General features: G+C 36.7%; 1 protein-coding gene across 1 annotated transcript in view; it reads right to left on the bottom strand.

The window, feature by feature from the left end:
- The window catches only part of LOC143243070 (uncharacterized), a 698,461-nt gene that overhangs the window by 186,907 nt on the left and 491,873 nt on the right, over window positions 1–19,681 (bottom strand). The window lies entirely within an intron of this gene.

Here is a 19,681-nt window from a genome sequence, read left to right as displayed (position 1 = left end):
TTTCATGGTCTGTTTCAAAACTGTTGGTGTTCACTTTCAATGACTGTCTCAACAGTCAACGTCTTTAGTTTTACTAACTTTATCAAAACCTTGGTCTTCGGTTTCACTGACGGTTTGCAGTGTTGTTCAATCTCACGATGTTTGAATGGCTGTTTCAGCAACGTCGGTCATCAATTTCAATGTATGTTTCAAAACTGTTCTTCACTTTCACCTCCACTTTCAACAGTAGATATCTTCAATTTCACGGTTAGCTTCAGCAGTGCTGATTTTCAGTTGTTTCAATATCTGTTTTTTGAACAATGTTAGTCTTTAACTTGACTGCGTATTTCAACAGTTGTCTCTTATAACACAACTGGATTTCACTTTGAATTACTCTTTCAATAGAGTGAGTCATCAAGTTCACGGTGTTGATCTTCAATATCATTGAATTTCTCACCAGTATAAGTCTTCCATTTCACTGTCTGTTTTCACACTGTTGGTCATTGACATCACTGTATGTTTCTAAACTATTGGTCTGAAGTTTCACTGGCAGTTTCAACACTGTTGGTCGTTAAGTTCAACTTTGTCGCTTGTACACCGTTGGTGTTCACTTTTATTGGCTGTTTCAACAGTATTGGCCGTTACTTTCATTGACTGTCTCAACACTGTTGGTCTTCAACTTCAATGTCTGTCTGACAGAGTACGTCTTCAGTTTTACTTTAACTTTATCAAACACCTTTGGTTTTCGGTTTCACTGACGGTTTGTACAGTTTTGTTCAATTTCACTATGCTTCAACAGTGTTGGTCTTCACTTTCAATGACTGTCTCAACAGTTAACGCCTTCAGTTTTACTAACTTTATCAACACCTTGGTCTTCGGTTTCACTAACGGTTTGCAGCGTTGTTCAATCTCACAATGTTTATACAGTGTTGGCCTTCACTTTCAATGGTTGCTGCAGTAGTGTCGGTCGTTAATTTCATGGTCTGTTTCAAAACTGTTGGTGTTCACTTTCAATGACTGTCTCAACAGTCAACGTCTTCAGTTTTACTAACTTTATCAACACCTTGGTCTTCGGTTTCACTAACGGTTTGCAGTGTTGTTCAATCTCACGATGTTTCAATGGCTGTTTCAGTAACGTCGGTCATCAATTTCATGGTCTGTTTCAAATTGTTCTTCAGTTTCACTCCACTTTTAACAGCGAAGATCATCAATTTCACGGTCAGCTTCAGCAGTGCTGATTTTCAGTTGTTTCAATATCTGTTTTGAACAATGATAGTCTTTAACTTGACTGCGTATTTCAACAGTTTCTCTTATAACACAACTGGATTTCACTTTGAATTACTCTTTCAATAGAGTGAGTCAACAAGTTCACGGTGTTGATCTTCAATATCATTGAATTTCTCACCAGTATAAGTCTTCCATTTCACTGTCTGTTTTCACACTGTTGGTCATTGACATCACTGTATGTTTCTAAACTATTGGTCTGAAGTTTCACTGGCAGTTTCAACACTGTTGGTCGTTAAGTTTACTGTTCGCTTGTACACCGTTGGTCTTCACTTTTATTGGCTGTTTCAACACTATTGGCCTTTACTTTCACTGACTGTCTTAACACTGTTGGATTTCAATTTCAATGTCTGTCTAGACAGAGTACGACTTCAGTTTTATTAACTTTATCAACACCTTGGTCTTTGGTTTCACTGACGGTTTGCACAGTTTTGTTCAATTTCACTATGCTTCAACAGTGTTGGCCTTCACTTTCAATGGCTGTTGAAGTAGTGTCGGTCATCAATTTCATGGTCTGTTTCAAAACTGTTGGTGTTCACTTTTAATGACTGTCTCAACAGTCAACGTCTTCAGTTTTACTAACTTTATCAACACCTTCTTCTTCGGTTTCACTAACGGTTTGCAGCGTTGTTCAATCTCACGATGTTTATACAGTGTTGACCTTCACTTTCAATGGCTGTTGCAGTAGTGTCTGGTCTTCAATTTCATGGTCTGTTTTAAAAACTGTTGGTGTTCAATTTCAATGACTCTTCTCAACAGTCAACGTCTTCAGTTTTACTAACTTTATCAACACCTTGGTCTTCGGTTTTCACTCAACGGTTTTAAGTGTCGTTGACAATCTCAATGATGTTTATACAGTGTTGGCCTTCACTTTCAATGGCTGTTGCAGTAGTGTCGGTCATCAATTTCATGACTGCTGTTTCAAAACTGTTGGTGTTCACTTTCAATGACTGTCTCAACAGTCAACGTCTTCAGTTTTAGTAACTTTATCAACACCTTGGTCTTCTGTTTCACTAACTGTTTGCAGCGTTGTTCAATCTCACGATGTTTATACAGTGTTGGTCTTCACTTTCACTGGCTGTTTTGTTTATAGTGTTGGTCATCAATTGTATGGTATGTTTCAAAACTGTTGGTTTTCATATTTAATGATTTGTCTCAAATGAGTCAACGTCTTGAAATTTAACTAACTTTATCAACACCTTGGTCTTCGGTTTCACTAATTTGCCGTTGTCGTTCAATCTACTGATGTTTATACAGTGTTGGCCTTCACTTCAATGGTGGCTCTTGCAGTAGTTTCGGTCATCAATTTCATGGTCTGTTTAAAACTGTTGGTGTTCACTTTCAATAACTGTCTCCAGAGTCAACGTCTTCAGTTTTACTAACTTTATCAACATTGGTCTTCCACTCAACGGTTTGTAGTTGTTCAATCTCACGATTTTTCAATGGCTGTTTCAGTAACGTCGGTCATCAATTTCATGGTCTGTTTCAAAACTGTTCTTCACTTTCACTCCACTTTCAACAGTAGATATCTTCAATTTCACGGTTAGCTTCAGCAGTGGTGATTTTCAGTTGTTTCAATATCTGTTTTTGAACAATGTTAGTCTTTAACTTGACTGCGTATTTCAACAGTGTCTCTTATAACACAACTGGATTACACTTTGAATTACTCTTTCAATAGAGTGAGTCATCAAGGTCACGGTGTTGATCTTCAACATCACTGAATTTCTCACCAGTGTAAGTCTTCAATTTCACTGTCTGTTTCCACACTGTTGGTCATTGACATCACTGTATGTTTCTAAACTATTGGACTGAAGTTTCACTGGCAGTTTGAACAATGTTGGTCGTTAAGTTTACTGTTTGCTTGTACACCGTTGGTTTCCACTCTTTATTGGCTGTTTCAACATTATTGGCGCTTTTGACTGTCACTGACTGTCTCAACACTGTTGGTTTTCAATTTCAATGTCTGTCTAGACAGAGTAACGTCTTCAGTTTTACTAACTTTATCAACACCTTGGTCTTCGGTTTCACTAACGGTTTGTAGTGTTGTTCAATCTCACGATGTTTCAATGGCTGTCTCAGTAACGTCGGTCATCAATTTCATGGTGTGTTTTAAAACTGTTCTTCAGTTTCACTCCACTTTTAGCAGTGAAGATCATCAATTTCACGGTTAGCAGCAGTGAAATTGATTTTCAGTTGTTTTAATATCTGTTTTGAACAATGATAGTCTTTATCTTGAGGGGCGTATTTCCACAGTTTCTCTTATAGTACAACTGGATTTCACTGTGAATTACTCTTTCAATAGAGTGAGATCATCAAGTTCACAGTGATGATCTTCAATATCATTGAATTTCTCACCAATTTAAGTCTTCAATTTCACTGTCTGTTTTCACTTTTGTTAGTCATTGACATCACTGTATGTTTCTAAACTATTGGTCTGAAGTTTTACTAGCAGTTTCAACACTTTTGGATGTTAAGTTTACTGTTCGCTTGTACACTGTTGGTCTTCACTTTTATTGGCTGTTTACAAAACTATTGGTCTTCACTTTCAATGACTGTCTCAACAGTGTTGGCCTTCACTTTCAATTAATGTTGTAGTAGTAGCGGTCATAAATTTCATGGACTGTTTCAAAAGTGTTGGTCTTCACTTTCAATGACTGTGTCAACAGTCAACGTCTTTCAGTTTTAGGCTTTATCAACACCTTGGTCTTCTGTTTCACTAACTGTTTGCAGCGTCGTTCAATCTCATGATGTTTTATATAGTGTTGGCCTTCACTTTCAATGGCTGTTATAGTAGTGTCGGTCATCAATTGTATGGTCTGTTTCAAAACTGTCGGTGTTGATATTTACCATGGCTGTCTCAACAGTCAACGTCTTCAAATTTAACTTAACTTTAGCAACACCTTGGTCTTCTGTTTCACTAACGGTTTGCAGCGTCGTTCAATCTCACGATGTTTATACAGTGTTGGCCTTCACTTTCAATGGCTCTTGCAGTAGTTTCGGTCATCAATATCATGGTCTATTTCAAAACTGTTGGTGTTGACTATTAATGTCTTCTCTCAGAGGTCAACGTCTTCAGTTTTACTAACTTTATCAACATTGGTCTTCGGTTTCACTAACGGTTTGCAGTGTTGTTCAATCTCACGATGTTTCAATGGCTGTTTCAGTAACGTCGGTCATCAATTTCATGAGTCTGTTTCAAAACTGTTCTTCAGTTTCACTCCACTTTAACAGCGAAGATCATCAATTTCACGGTCAGCTTCAGCAGTGCTGATTTTTCAGTTGTTTCAATGTCTGTCTTTGAAGAATGATAGTCTTTAGCGAGAGTGTGTATTTCAACAGTGTCTCTCACTTAACACAACTGGAATTCACTTTGAATTACTCTTTCAATGAGAGTGAGTCATCAAGTTCACAGTGTTGATCTTCAATATCACTGAATTTCTTACCAGTTTAAGTCTTCAATTTCATTGTCTGTTTTCACACTGTTGGTCATTGACATCACTCTATGTTTCTAAACTATTGGTCTGAAGTTTCACTGGCAGTTTCAACACTGTTGGTCGTTAAGTTTACTGTTCGCTTGTACACCGTTGGTCTTCACTATTATTGGCGGCTGTTTCAACACTATTGGCTTTTACTTTCACTAACTGTCTCAACACTGTTGGTTCTTCAATTTCAATGTCTGCCTCTAGACAGGCGTGCTTCAGTTTTACTAACTTTATCAACACCTTGTCATCGGTTTTAACTAACGGTTTGCAGCGTTTTTCAAACTCACGATGTTTCAATGGCTGTTTCAGTAACGTCGGTCATCAATTTTATGGTCTGTTTCAAAACTGTTCATCAGTTTTACTCAACTTTTAACAGTGAAGATCATCAATTTCACGGTCAGCTTGAGCAGTGGTGATTTTCAGTTGTTTTAATATCTGTTTTTGAACAATGATAGTCTTTAACTTGAGTGCGTATTTCAACAGTGTCTCTCAAAACAGAACTGGAATTCACTTTGAATTACTCTTTCCGTAGAATGAGTCATCAAGTTCACGGTGTTGATCTTCAATATCACTGAATTTCTCATCAGTTTAAGTCTTCAATTTCACTGTCTGTTTTCAAACTGTTGGACATTGACATTACTGTATGTTTCTAAACTATTGGTCTGAAGTTTTACTTCTGCGCAGTTTGCAATCGTTGACTGTAAATTTCATTGTTTGTTTGTATTAACCGTTGTTCTTCTGACTTTTATTGGCTGTTTCAACACTCATTATCGTTTACTTTCACTGTCTGTCTCAGCACTGTTGGTCTTCAATTCCTCAGTATGTGTCTCGAAAGTTATACGTCTTCAGTTTTACTAACTTTATCAACACATGGTTTTCGGTTTCACTAACGGTTTGCAGCGTTGTTCAATCTCACGATGTTTATACAGTGTTGGCCTTAACTTTGAATGGCTGATGCAGTAGTGTCGGTCATCAATTTCATGGTCTGTTTCAAAACTGTTGGTGTTCACTTTCAATGTCTGTCTAGACAGAGAACGTCTTCAGTTTTACTTAACTTTATCAACACCTTTCTGTCTTCGGTTTCTTTAATTGACGGTTTCAAGCACAGTTTTGTTTAATTTCACTTATGCTTCAGCAGTTTTGGTCTTCACTTTCAATGGCTGACTCAACAGTCCACGTCTTCTGGTTTACTAATTTTATCAACTCCTTGGTCTTCGGTTTCAATGACGGTATGCACAGTTTTGTTCAATCTCACGATGCTTCAACTGTTGGTGGCTTTCACTTTCAATGGCTCTAGCAGAGTAGTTTCGGTCATCAATTTTATGGTCTGTTTCAAAACTGTTGGTGTTCACTTTCAATGACTGTCTCGGCGTCTTCTCAAATTAACTAACTTTAGCAACACCTTGGTCTTCGGTTTCACTAACGGATTGCAGTGTTGTTCAATCTCACGATGTTTCCGTGGCTGTTTCAGGTAACATCGGTCATCAATTTTATGGTCTGTTTGAAAACTGTTCTTCAGTTTCACTCCACTTTTAACAGTGAAGATCATCAATTTTACACGGTTCAGCTTCAGCAGTGGTGATTTTCAGTTGTTTTAATATCTGTTTTGGCTGATGATAGTCTTTAACTTGAGTGCGTATTTCAACAGTGTCTCTCATAACAGAACTGGATTTCACTTTGAATTACTCTTTCAATAGACTGAGTCATCAAGTTCACGGAGTTGATCTTCAATATCGCTGAATTTCTCACCAGTATAGGTCAATTCACTGTCACTGTCTTTTTTCACTTTTATTTGTTGTTCACCATCGGTGTATGTTTCTAAACTATTGGTCTGACAGTTTTCACTGTCAGTTTCAACACTGTTGGTCGTTAAGTTTACTGTTCGCTTTGTAACACCGTTGGTCTTCCACTTTTTATTGGCTGCTTTGGGCTTTCATCGAGGCGGCCTTACTTTCACTGACCAATATCAGCTTTCTCTCTGGTTTCGTGTTTCAATGTCTGTCTTCAGACGGAGTGCGTCGCCAGTTTTATTGACTTTATCAACACTTTGATTGGCATAGGTTTGCACTGACAGTTTGCATAGTTTTCTTCAATTTCACTATGCCGCATAAGCCGTTGGTCTTCACGTTCAATGACTGTCTCAACAGTCATTGTCTTCAGTTTTACTAACTTCATCAACACTTTGGTCTTCGGTTTTCTCGCTAACGGTTTGCAGCGTTGTTCAATCTCACGATGTTTATAAAGTGTTGGCCTTCACTTGGAATGGCTGATGCAGTAATGTCGGTCATCAATTTCATGGTCTGTTTCAAAAGCTGTGGGTGTTCACTTCCAATGTCTGTCTGAACAGTCAGAACGTCTTCAGTTTTACTAACTTTATCAACGCCTTGGTCTTCGGTTTCACGGACGGTTTGCAGTGTTGTTCAATCTCACGATGTTTCAATGGCTGCTCTTGTGTAACGTCGGTCATCAATTTACCATGGTCTGTTTCAAATCTGATCTTCTGTTTTCCGCTCCACTTTTAACAGTGAAGATCATCAATTTCACGGTTAGCTTCAGCAGTGCTGATTTTCAGTTGTTTTTTAATATCTGTATTTGAACAATGATAGTCTTTAACTTGACTGCGTATTTTCAACAGTTTCTTTTATAAGCACAAACTGGATTTCACTTTGAATTACTCTTTCAATAGGGTGAGTCTTCAAGTTCACGGTGTTGATCTTCAATATCACTGAATTTCTCACCAGTTTAAGTCTTTCACTTTCACTGTCTGTTTTCACACTGTTGGTCATTGACATCACTGTATGTTTCTAAACTATTGTTCTGAAGTTTCACACTGGCAGTTTCAACACTGTTGGTAGTAAAGTTTACTGTTCGCTTCTACAACGTTGGTCTTCACTTTTATTGCTGGCTATTTGATCTGACTATTGGCCTTTAATCACACTAACTGTCTGTCAACACTGTTGGTCTTGAATTTCAAAGTCTGTCTTTAGAGAGTACGTCTTTGGTTTCACTAACTTTATCAACACCTATGGTCTTCCGGTTTCACAAACGGGTTTTGCAGCGTTGATTCATTCCAGATGTTTATAAGTAGTGTTGGTTCTCTCACTTTCAATAGCTTTTGCAGTACGGTTTCTGATTCAATGTTTTAAACTATGGTCTGTTTCAAAACTGTTGGTGTTCACTTCTTTCAATGACGGTCTCAAACAGTCAACGTATTCAAACTTAACTATCCTTATCAACACCTTGGTCTTCGGTTTCACTGACGGTTTGCACACTTGTTCACATTAGTTTCACTCATGTTTCAGCAGTGTTGTTGTTCACACTCAATAGCTCTTGCAGTAGTTTCGGTCATCAATTTCATGGTCTGTTTCAAAACTGTTGGTGTTCACTTTCAATGACTGTCTAAAACAGTCAATGTATTCAAATTCAACTAACTTTATCAACACCTTGGTTCTTCGGTTTCACTGACGGTTTGCACGGTTTTGTTTCAATTTCTGCCATGCTTCAACAGTGTTGGTCTTCACTTTCAATGGCTGTTTCAGTTTCAGTCACCACCTCAGTTTTACTAACCTTTAGTAAACACCATGGTGTTCTTCGGTTTCACTAACGGATTGCAGTGCTGTTCAATCTCACCGATGTTTCAATGGCTGTCTTAGTAACATCGGTCATCACTTTATATGGTCTGTTTTGAAAACTGTTCTTCAGTTTCACTCCACTTTGCTGGAAGTGAAGATCATCAATTTCACGGTTAAGCTTCAGCAGTGGTGATTTTCAGTTGTTTTAATATCTGTTTTTTAACAATGATAGTCTATAGCTTGAGTGCGTATTTCAACAGTGTTCTCTCACGCAGCAGAACTGGAATTCGCTTTGGGATTACTCTTTCAATAGAATGAGTCATCAAGTTCACGGAGTTGATCTTCAATATCACTGAATTTCTCACCAGTTTAAGTCTTCTATTTCAATTATATGTTTTCACACTGTTGGTGGTGATTGACATCACTGTATGTTTCCTGAACTATTGGTCTGACGTCTCACTGCAGTTTCAATACTGTTGGTCGTTAAGTTTAAGGTTCGCTTGTATTACCGTTGGTCTTTCACTTTTATTGGCTGTTTCAACACTATTGGCCTTTACTTACACTGACTGTCTGAACACTGTTGGTCTTCAATTTCAATGTATGTCTCGGAAATTACGTATTCAGTTTCACTCAACTTTATCAACACTCATTCTTCGGTTTCACTGACGGTTTTGTACAGTTTTGTCTAATTTCACTTATGCTTCCATCAATAGTGTTGGTTCTTCACTCTCAAATACTGTCTCAACAGATCAACGTCTAAATTAACTAACTTTAGCAACACCTTGGTCTTCGGTTTCACTAACGGTTTGCAGCGTTGGTCACCAACTGTTTGATGTTTATACAGTGTTGGCTCTTCACTTTCAATGGCTCTTGCAGTAGTTTCGGTCATCAATTTCATGTATCTGTTTCAGTAACTGTTGGGTGTTCACTTTCAATGACTGTCTCAGCATTCAACGTCTTCAAATTTACCTAACTTTAATCAACACCTTATCTTCGGTTTCACTGAAGGTTTGCATGGCAGTTTTGTTTCATTCTACTACTATGCTTCAACAGTGTTGGTGTTCAATCTGCTTTCATACTGGCTGGTCTTAACAGTCCAGCGTTTCCAGTTTTGTAAGTTTATCAACACCTTGGTCTTCAAGTTACATTAACATTTTGAAGTGTTGTTCAATCTCACGATGAATACACAGTGGTGGCCTTCTTACCTTTCAATGGCTGTTGCAGTAGTGGCGGCGGTGTCACTCTCATGGGATGTTTCAAAACTGTTGGTGTTCGCTTTCAATGTCTGTCTAGATACAGAGAACGATCTTCAGTTTTAATAACTCTGATCAACTCCTCATTCTTCAGGTTTCAATGATTTGAATGCACAGTTTTGTTCCACTTCACCATGCTTCCACAGGTGTTGGTCTTCACTTTCACCGGTTCTGTGCGGTAGTTTCGGTCATCAATTTCAAGGTGGTCTGTTTCAGGGTCTGTTGGTGTTCACTTTCAATGACTGTCTCAACAATCGGCGTTTTCAAGGTAACTAACTTTATCAACACGCCTGGTCTCTTTGGTTTCACGGACGGTTTGCAGTGTTGTTCAATCTCAACGATGTTTCAATGGCTGTTTCAGTAACGTTCATCATCAATTTTATGGTCTGTTTTAAAATCTGGTTCTTCAGTTCCACTCCACTTTTAACAGCGAAGATCATCAATTTCACGTTCCGCTTCAGCAGTGCTGATTTTCAGTTGTTTTAATATCTGTATTTGAACAATGATAGTCTTTAACTTGACTGCGTATTTCAACGGTTTCTCTTATAACACAGCTGGATTTCACTTTGAATTACTCTTTCAATAGAGTGAGTCATCAAGTTCACGAGTGTTGATGTTCAATATCACTGAATTTCTCACCAGTTTAAGTCTTCAATTTCACATTCTGTTTTGACACTGTTGGTCATTGACATCACTGTATGTTTTTCAAACTATTGTTCTGAAGTTTCACTGGCAGTTTCAACACTTCTTGGTAGTAAAAGATTACTGTTCGCTTCTACACTGTTGGTCTTCACTTTTATTGGCTGTTTGAACACTATTGGCCTTTACTTTCACTGACTGTCTCTCAGCACTATTGTTTCTTTCAATTTCAATGTCTGTCTAGACGGAGTACGTCTTCAGTTTTACTAACTTTATTTTCACACCATGGTCTTCGGTTTCATTGGAACGGTTTGGCAGTGGAAGTGTGGTCAATCTCAGGATGTTTATACAGTGTTGGCCTTCACTTTCAATAGCTTTTGCAGTAGTTTCGGTCATCAACTTCATGGGATGTTTCAAAACTGTTGGTGTTCACTTTCTTACACTGTGGTTTAAACAGTCAACGTCTTCAGTTTTAGTAACTTTGATCAACTCCTTGGTCTTCGGTTTCACTGACGGTATGCACAGTTTTGTTCAAGATTGCCTAATGCTTCACCAGTGTTGGTCTTCACTTTCAATGGCTTTTGCAGCAGTTTCTGGTCATCACCATTCATGGTCTGTTTCAAAACTGTTGGTGTTCACTTTTCAATGACTGTCACAACAGTCAACGTATTCAAACCTTAACTAACTTTATCAACACCCTTGTCTTCGGTTTCACTAACGGTTTGCAGTTTTATTCACGCTCACCATGTTTCAATGGTTGTTTCAGTAACGTCGGTCATCACCTTCATGGTCTGTTTGAAAACTGTTGCTTCAGTTTCCTTCCACTTTAAGCAGTGAAGATCAATGATTTCACGGTTAGCTTCAGCAGTTGTGATTTTTCAGTTGTTTCAATATCTGTTTTTAATAATGATAGTCTTTAACTTGAGTGCAGATAATTACATTGTCTCTTATAGAAACAACTGGATTTCACTTTGAATTACTCTTTCAATAGAGGTGAGAATTATCAAGTTTTCTTACGGTGTTGATCTTCAAAAATCACTGAATTTCTCACCAGTATAAGTCTTCAATTTCACTGTCTGTTTTACACTGTTGGTCATTGATATCACTGAATGTTTCTAAACTATTGGGTCTAAAAGTTTCACTGGCAGTTTCAACACTGTTGGTCGTTAAAGTTCACTGTTCGCTTGACCACCGTTGGTCTTCACTTTTATTGGCTGTTTCAACCCTATTGGCCTTTACTTTCACTAACTGTCTCAACACTGTTGGTCTTCAATTTCAATGTCTGTCTAGACAGGTACGTCTTCAGTTTTACTAACTTTATCAACACCTGGTCTTCGGTTTCACTGACGGTTTGTACACAGTTTTGTTCAATTTCACTATGCTTCAACAGTGTTGGTCTTCACTTTAACTAGCTTTAGCAACACCTTGGTCTTCCGGTTTCACAAACGGTTTTGCAGCGTTAGTCAATCTCATGATGTTTATACAATGTTGGCCTTCACTGTTTCAATGGCTGGTTGCAGTAGTTTCGGTCATCAATTTCATGGTCTGTTTCAAAACTGTTGGTGTTCACTTTCAATGACTGTCTCAACAGTCAACGTCTTCAAATATACCTTAACTTTATCAACACCTTGGTCTTCGGTTTCACTGACGGTATGCACAGTTTTGTTTAATTTCACTATGCTTCAACAGTGTTGGTCTTCACTTTCAATGGCTGTCTTAACAGTCAAGCGTCTTCAGTTTTGTAAGTTTATCAACACCTTGGTCTTCGGTTACACTAACGGTTTGCAGCGTTGTTCAATTTCACGATGTTAAAACAGTGTTGGCCTTCACTTTCAATGGCTGTTGTGGTAGTGGCGGTCATCAATTTCATGGGATGTTTCAAAACTGTTGGTGTTCACTTTCAATGTCTGCAATAGACAGAGAACGTCTTCAGTTTTACTAACTTTATCAACACCTTGGTCTTCGGTTTCACGGACGGTTTGCAGTGTTGTTCAATCTCACGATGTTTCAATGGCTGTTTCAGTAACGTCGGTCATCAATTTTATGGTCTGTTTCAAATCTGTTCTTCAGTTTCACTCCACACTTTAACAGCGAAGATCATCCATTTCACGGTCAGCTTCAGCAGTGCTGATTTTCAGTTGTTTCAATATCTGTTTTTTGAACAATGATAGTCTTTACCTTGACTGCGTATTTCAACAGTTTCTCTTATAACACAAATGGATTTCACTTTGAATTACTCTTTCAATAGAGTGAGTCATCAAGTTCACAAGAGTTGATCTTCAATATCACTGATTTTTCACAAGTTTAAGTCTTCAATTTCACTGTCTGTTTTCACACTGTTGGTAATTGACATCACTGTATGTTTCTAAACTATTGGTCTGAAGTTTCACTGGCAGTTTCAAAACTGTTGGTTGTAAATTTCACTGTTCGCTTGTACACCTTTGGTCTTCACTTATATGGCTGTTTCAACACTATTGGCATTTACTTTCATGACTGTCTCAACACTGTTGGTCTTCAATTTCAATGTCTGTCAAGACAGAGTACGTCTTCAGTTTTACTATCTTTATCAACACCTTGGTCGTCGGTTTCACTGATGGTTTGGTCAGTTTAATTCAATTTCAGTATGCTTCCACAGTGTTGGTCTTCACTTTCAATGACTGTGTCAACAGTTAACGTCTTCAGTTTTAGTAACTTTATCAACACCTTGGTCTTCTGTTTCCACTAACGGTTTGCAGCGTCGTTCAATCTCACGATGTTTATATAGTGTTGGCCTTCACTTTCAATGGCTGTTGTAGTCGTGTCGGTCATCAATTGTATGGTCTGTTTCAAAACTGTCGGTGTTCATATTTAATGACTGTCTCAACAGTCAACGTCTTCAAATTTAACTAACTTTAGCAACACCTTGGTCTTCTGTTTCACTAACGGTTTGCAGCGTCGTTAAATCTCACGATGTTTATATAGTGTTGGCCTTCACTTTCAATGGCTCTTGCAGTAGTTTCGGTCATCAATTTCAAGGTCTGTTTCAAAACTTTATTTGTGTTCACTATTAATAACTGTCTCAGAGGTCAACGTCTTCAGTTTTACTAACTTTATCAACACATTGGTCTTCGGTTTGACTATCGGTTTGCAGTGTTGTTCAATCTCACGATGTTTCAATGGCTGTTTCAGTAACGTCGGTCATCAGTTTCATGGTCTGTTTCAAAACTGTTCTTCAGTTTCACTCCACTTTTAACAGCGAAGATCATCAATTTCACGGTCAGCTTCAGCAGTAATGACTTTCAGTTGTTTCAATATCTGTCTTTGAAGAATGAGTCTTTTAGCTTGAGTGCGTATTTCAACATTGTCTCTTATAACACAACTGGATTTCACTTTGAATTACTCTTTCAATAGAGTGAGTCATCAAGTTCACGGAGTTGATCTTCAATATCACTGAATTTCTCACCAGTTTAAGTTTTCAATTTCACTGTCTGTTTTCACACTGTTGGTCATTCACATCACTGTATGTTTCTAAACTACTGGTCTGAAGTTTCACTGGCAGTTTCAACACTGTTGGTTGTAAATTTCACTGTTCGCTTCTACACCTTTTGTCTTCACTTTTTTATTGGCTGTTTCAACACTATTGGCATTTACTTTCATGACTGTCTCAACACTGTTGGTCTGCAATTTCAATGTCTGTCAAGACAGAGTACGTCTTCAGTTTTACTAACTTTTTATCAACACCTTGGTCTTCGGTTTCACTGACGGTTTGCACAGTTTTTGTTCAATTTCACTGTATGCTTCAACAGTGTTGGTCTTCACTTTTCAAAGATTGTCTCAACAGTCAACGTCTTCAAATTAACTAACTTTTAGCAAACAGTCTTGGTTCTCGGTTTCACTAACGGTTTGCAGCGTTGTTTAATCTCACGATGTTTATACAGTGTTGGCCTTCACTTTCAATGGCTGTTGTAGTAGTGGCAGGTCATAAATTTCATGGTCTGTTTCAAAGTGTTGGTGTTCACTTTCAATGACTGTCTCAAATAAGTAAACGTCTTCAGTTTTACTAACTTTATCAACACCTTGGTCGTCGGTTTCACTGATGGTTTGCACAGTTTGTTCAATTTCAGTATGCTTCCACAGTGTTGGTCTTCACTTTCAATGACTGTGTCAACAGTCAACGTCTTCAGTTTTAGTAACTTGATCAACACCTTGGTCTTCTGTTTCACTAACGGTTTGCAGCGTCGTTCAATCTCACGATGTTTATATAGTGTTGGCCTTCACTTTCAATGGCTGTTGTAGTAGTGTCGGTCATCAATTTCATGGTCTGTTTCAAAACTGTTGGTGTTCACTATTAATGACTGTCTCAGAGGTCAACGTCTTCAGTTTTACTAACTTTATCAACACATTGGTCTTCGGTTTCACTAACGGTTTGCAGTGTTGTTCAATCTCACGATGTTTCAATGGCTGTTTCAGTAACGTCGGTCATCAATTTCATGGTCTGTTTCAAAACTCTTCTTCAGTTTCACTCCACTTTTTTAACAGCGAAGATCATCAATTTCACGGTTAGCTCAGCAGTGCTGATTTTCAGTTGTTTCAACATCTGTTTTTTGAACAATGTTTAGTCTTTAACTTGACTGTGTATTTCAACAGTGTGTGTTATAACACAACTGGGTTTTCACTTTTAATTACTCTTTCAATAGACTGAGTCATCGAGTTCACGGTATTCATCTTCAGTATCACTGAATATCTCACCAGTTTAAATCTTCAATTTCATTGTCTGTTTTCACACTTTTCGTCTTTGACATCACTATATGTTTTAACACTATTGGTTTGAAGTTTCTGGCTCTTTCTCAACACTGTTGGTCGTCAAGTTTACTGTTCTCTGATACACTGTTGGTGTTTACTTTAAGTTCTGTTCCAACATTGTTGGTCTTTCGTTTCACTGACTTTTTTAAATTGTTGATCTTCACCTTTACTGTTTCAACACTGTTGGTCTTAAAATTCACTGATTTAACACTATTGGTCTGCAGTTTCACTGGCTGTTTCCAACAGTTTAAGTCTTCAATTTCTTTGTCTATTTCAACGGTGTTAATCTTCACTTTCATTGACTCATTCAACATCGTATGTTTTTTTAATTTCACTCTCTGTCTAATACACTGTTGGTTTACACTTCCATTTAATATTTCATCAGTTGAGGTCTTCAATTTCACTGTCCGTTTCACAGGGTGGATCTTCACATTCATTTAATGTTTCATCACTGCTAACCTTCATTTTGACTGATTGTTTTCACATTATTAGTGTTCAATTTCTGCTGCCCGTTCAACACAGTGGATCTTCTCTCTTTTATTAACTGTTTTTGCACTGTTGTTCTTCAATTTCACTGTGTGTTGCAACACTAATGGTGGTATGTTTTTTCTGTTTGTGTCGACACAATTGGTTTTAAGTTTGAATTTTTTTTTTTAACACTATCGGTATTCACTTTAATTGACTGTTGCACACTGTTAGTCTTCACTTTCACTTTCAACAGTGTTGTTCTTCAGTTTCAGTGACTATTTTCACACTATTGGTCTTCACTTTCACTTGTATTTCAACACTGTTGTTCTTCAGTTTCAGTGACTGTTTTCACATTGTTGGTCTTCACTTTTACTGACTCTTTTTAACACTCTTGGTCTTCAATTTCACATGAAAGTGTTATTATTGTTTTAGTATGCTGCTGAGACTTCTCGTTGTTGAAAACTCACGTTTGTAATGTTCTGGTGAGTCTTTGTTACAGATAACTCATGTTTGAATCGTTCTAGTGAAAATTCTGGTTACCTGATAACTCATGTTTCTGTTCTCTGGTGGGAGTTCTGGATTACTGATAACTCATGTTTCTTTTGTTCTCAGGTGGGACTTGTCGTTAATAAAACTCATGTTTGTAGTCTTATACTGATATTTCTTGTTACCCATAACTCATGTTTGTAGTGTTGTGGTGATACTTTTATTACTAGAAAATTATGTTCATCGTGTTCTGGTGAGACGTCTCTGTTGTGATAACTCTCATATAGTATTACCCTGGTGAGATTTTTGCTTACTGATAACCCATGGTTGTAGTTCTCTGGTGGGACTGCTGGTCACTTAAAAAAAGTAATGTTTGTAGTGTTCTAGTGAGACTTGTGGTCAGTGAAAACTCATGTTTGTAGTTCTCTGCAGGGGCTTCTGGTAACTGAAACTCATATTTGTTGTGTTCTGGTGAGACAAAGATAAGGAGGTATACAGTGAAGGGTCAAGAAATAGATAACTGTGTGCTGACCAGTTGATCTGAACTCAATTGGTCATCACTTTTGCAAACATGTCCCAAATCTTTCAAAGTTTCTAAATCTGATAATACAAGTGAGAATAATTATAAGTTACTTTAATAAAAATATAAGTAAAGTGTGTTAATGAGATTTTGATTTTCTATGTTTGTATAGAAAGTGTTTTGTAAAAAGCCACTCAACTAAATAACATACCGTTACGTCACATGTTGATATGTGAATGATAGTGTTATTAATTTATAACAAGTTAGTGTAGAATATCCTAAACTATTTGTTGTTAACATTATTCATACCTCTTATACTGTTAGTTAAATAGTTAATGTGAACTTACTTTCATCCGTAGCTTTTCACAATCAACACGAGAAGTGACCGTCATACACAGGAGGCAGATGAACGGATGGACAGACTAGCTGCGTTCACAATGTAAAACAAGTAATGAATGTCCGATCACATTCAAATATTGTCTGCATCCACTTTCAAAGTCAGTCTTCTTTGTTGCTGTGTAGGTTCATTCTGTAATATCATACAAAAGGTAAAATAAAAAGATTGTTGTAAGTAAACCACTAAGAAAATTGTACGAAAAACAAGACATGAGTAATTAGTATGTGAAGAAATGATAATTAGTTAACAAATACAATCATAGGATTTGGAGTCAAAATCAATAGGTAGGTTGTCTACTGGAGAAATCCCGTCAGAGTTCACATTTAAACAAACATGAAAGTCTGATTGGTTTAAATTCTTGACATACACTGAATAAATGATTCATAATTATAAAGGTCTAAAGTATTTTTGAATAAAACTGTTAGTATACATTTATAATTATGTTTTACTTAAAGTTTAAAATATGATATGTGGGTGTGCACTCAACATGTGAAAGGTGCTTACAAGTTGGTGTTGGATAAAAAAAAAAAGTTAAGTTAAAAATAGGATAAAAATACAGATCAATATGGTGATAAGTAACCGCTTTTATAACTCACAAATTATGTTTTAGTTCCAGATTAGGTTTAACCCCATATCATACAGAAGGGAATTCTTCTGACTAAAGACATCCAAATTTATCTTTGTTCAGGGCTTGTCCATATTTTCACCCAAGAAAACTGCATGGCCTGATGTACTGAGAAAGCCGAACGCCATCTAGTAGTAAGAACTAATAAAATACGGGATTGTTCATGAAAACACACAGAAATGTTCGGTGACACATGGTTTTCGTTTATACGCTAACATGGTGAAGAAACAGGACACGAACTATAAAATATAAATATTCTTTGTAGGGATGACACTGATCTGGAATTCATACTTAAAGAAACCATCTACATCAAACAACTTTAACCAACACCAAATATCATGTAGTCTTCATTAAAATCGTTCCATTTAAAATATGTACATCATTTTGTTATTTTTAGTTATTTACTTTCTATATATTTTAGTTTTGATTAAATGATTGTTATTTCAGCAATGTATTTTAGTTATTTAGGTAGAAATAATGTATTATTTTGTTTTGCTTTAAATAGTGAATGTGGAATATGTAAGATATTTTACGCTACGTATTAACAACTTTATTGTTATATAATATTCAGGATATATATTTTAGGTAAATCCAATATAAACAATTAAGTTATATTTTCTAATCTCACTATTACATAAACGACATGACGTGCATATCTGTGTCTATTTGACCGAAATAATAAATACAGTGTGTCACTATTTATCAAATGTCTCTATAAGAAAAATATATAAAAAATTCCAACTTTAGCATTCTAAATTCGGATAATTTTAAAAGTAACTATGATACGAACAACAAGCGTTTGTTTTTTCCATAGAAATGAATATTAAGTACTCTTTCAGTATAACAAGAGCCCTACTTTCACTAGGACTAAACCTGAAGATTTGATTATATCTTTTTATTGATATTATTTATAGATACAGTTTTAAGAAATGGAGTTTAAAAATTATTTTTTCAATAAACGGTACCACATTTAACAGATAATAAAATATAGTGTTTATCAGAACAGTCCGTAAACCTTTCTCATGCAGTACGTGTCGTAAAAAGATTCTCTCTTTATTTATAGAAAATGTTCAATTTTTCTAAACTTTTCAACACGACGTTATTGAAAACAGACAAGTATTTGCTAACATTAATTACTAGGCTTCTCACTGGTTGTGGAGTAAAGTGAATGTTACTTACTAATTGTCTAACTTTTGTTTCTTATTTTAAGAATTTAATTCAGATGTATAAAATGTTTCCATGGGAATATACAATTAAAATATTTATAGAAAACGTTATACCTACAAATTGTGCTGGACGAAGTACCCATGAAATGCAGTGTTAGAAACTTTCTTCCATAAGATTTTGTTTTTTCTTCGCACAGTTCGGTTCTCATTTTAATATCTTGTCTCCTTAGTTACTATACGTGGCCGCTCTTTCAGCCGTTGAGGTGTCATTATGTGACCTTCAATAACACTATTCGTTAGTAAAGGAGTAGCCCAAGATTTGGCGATGGTTGGTGATGACCAGTTTAGATGTTACACTGAGTTAGTTTGTCGGTAAATAATTTGACTTAAGTTTAAGTAATGATAATTCCCCACTGTTGTTCTCTTTAGTAAGTTCACTAGGCTTAAGAATTATAGCCAGATAGTTGTGGTTATACATACATTGACATATTAGAGAAATGATTAATAAATATTCTGTCAGACAGTTTTCGAACTGTCCCTCCTCCGCTGGTACGGCGGTAAGTCTGGGATTTACAACGCTAAATTCAGGGATTTTATTTCCCTCAGCGGACTCAGCAGATAGCCCGATGTGGCTTTGCTATAAGAAAACACACACAAACTTACGAACTGTGTAAGATACAGAAATAATAGTAACTGGACGGACCGTAAGGTTTAATATCCAGCACTGTCAAGGACTTGGAAGCGATGTGAAAATAACAGATTTATGGCCAGTAAGAACCACACCCACATTTTTCTGTTTTCCCCGTTCATATAAAATCAGACTTGAAATACTTACTTGGAGGACTATAACAGGCGTTAGTTACCATGTACTCCCTCTCTTGGTGAGTATCGTCATGAGGACTGATGCAGAAAATAAGTGATTCCGAGTAAACGGAAAAGAAGCGCAGTAGCTTTGATGACTTTCCTATAAAAACAGTTATTTATTCTCTTCTGACATTTATTTTCCTTTGGAAAGCTGTTTACATTTC

This window comes from Tachypleus tridentatus, unplaced genomic scaffold, assembly GCF_004210375.1.
Source record: "Tachypleus tridentatus isolate NWPU-2018 unplaced genomic scaffold, ASM421037v1 Hic_cluster_2, whole genome shotgun sequence".
NCBI lineage: Eukaryota > Metazoa > Arthropoda > Merostomata > Xiphosura > Limulidae > Tachypleus > Tachypleus tridentatus.
The sequence above is the reverse complement of the archived record's forward strand: the minus strand, read 5'-3'. Positions and strand labels throughout refer to the sequence as shown.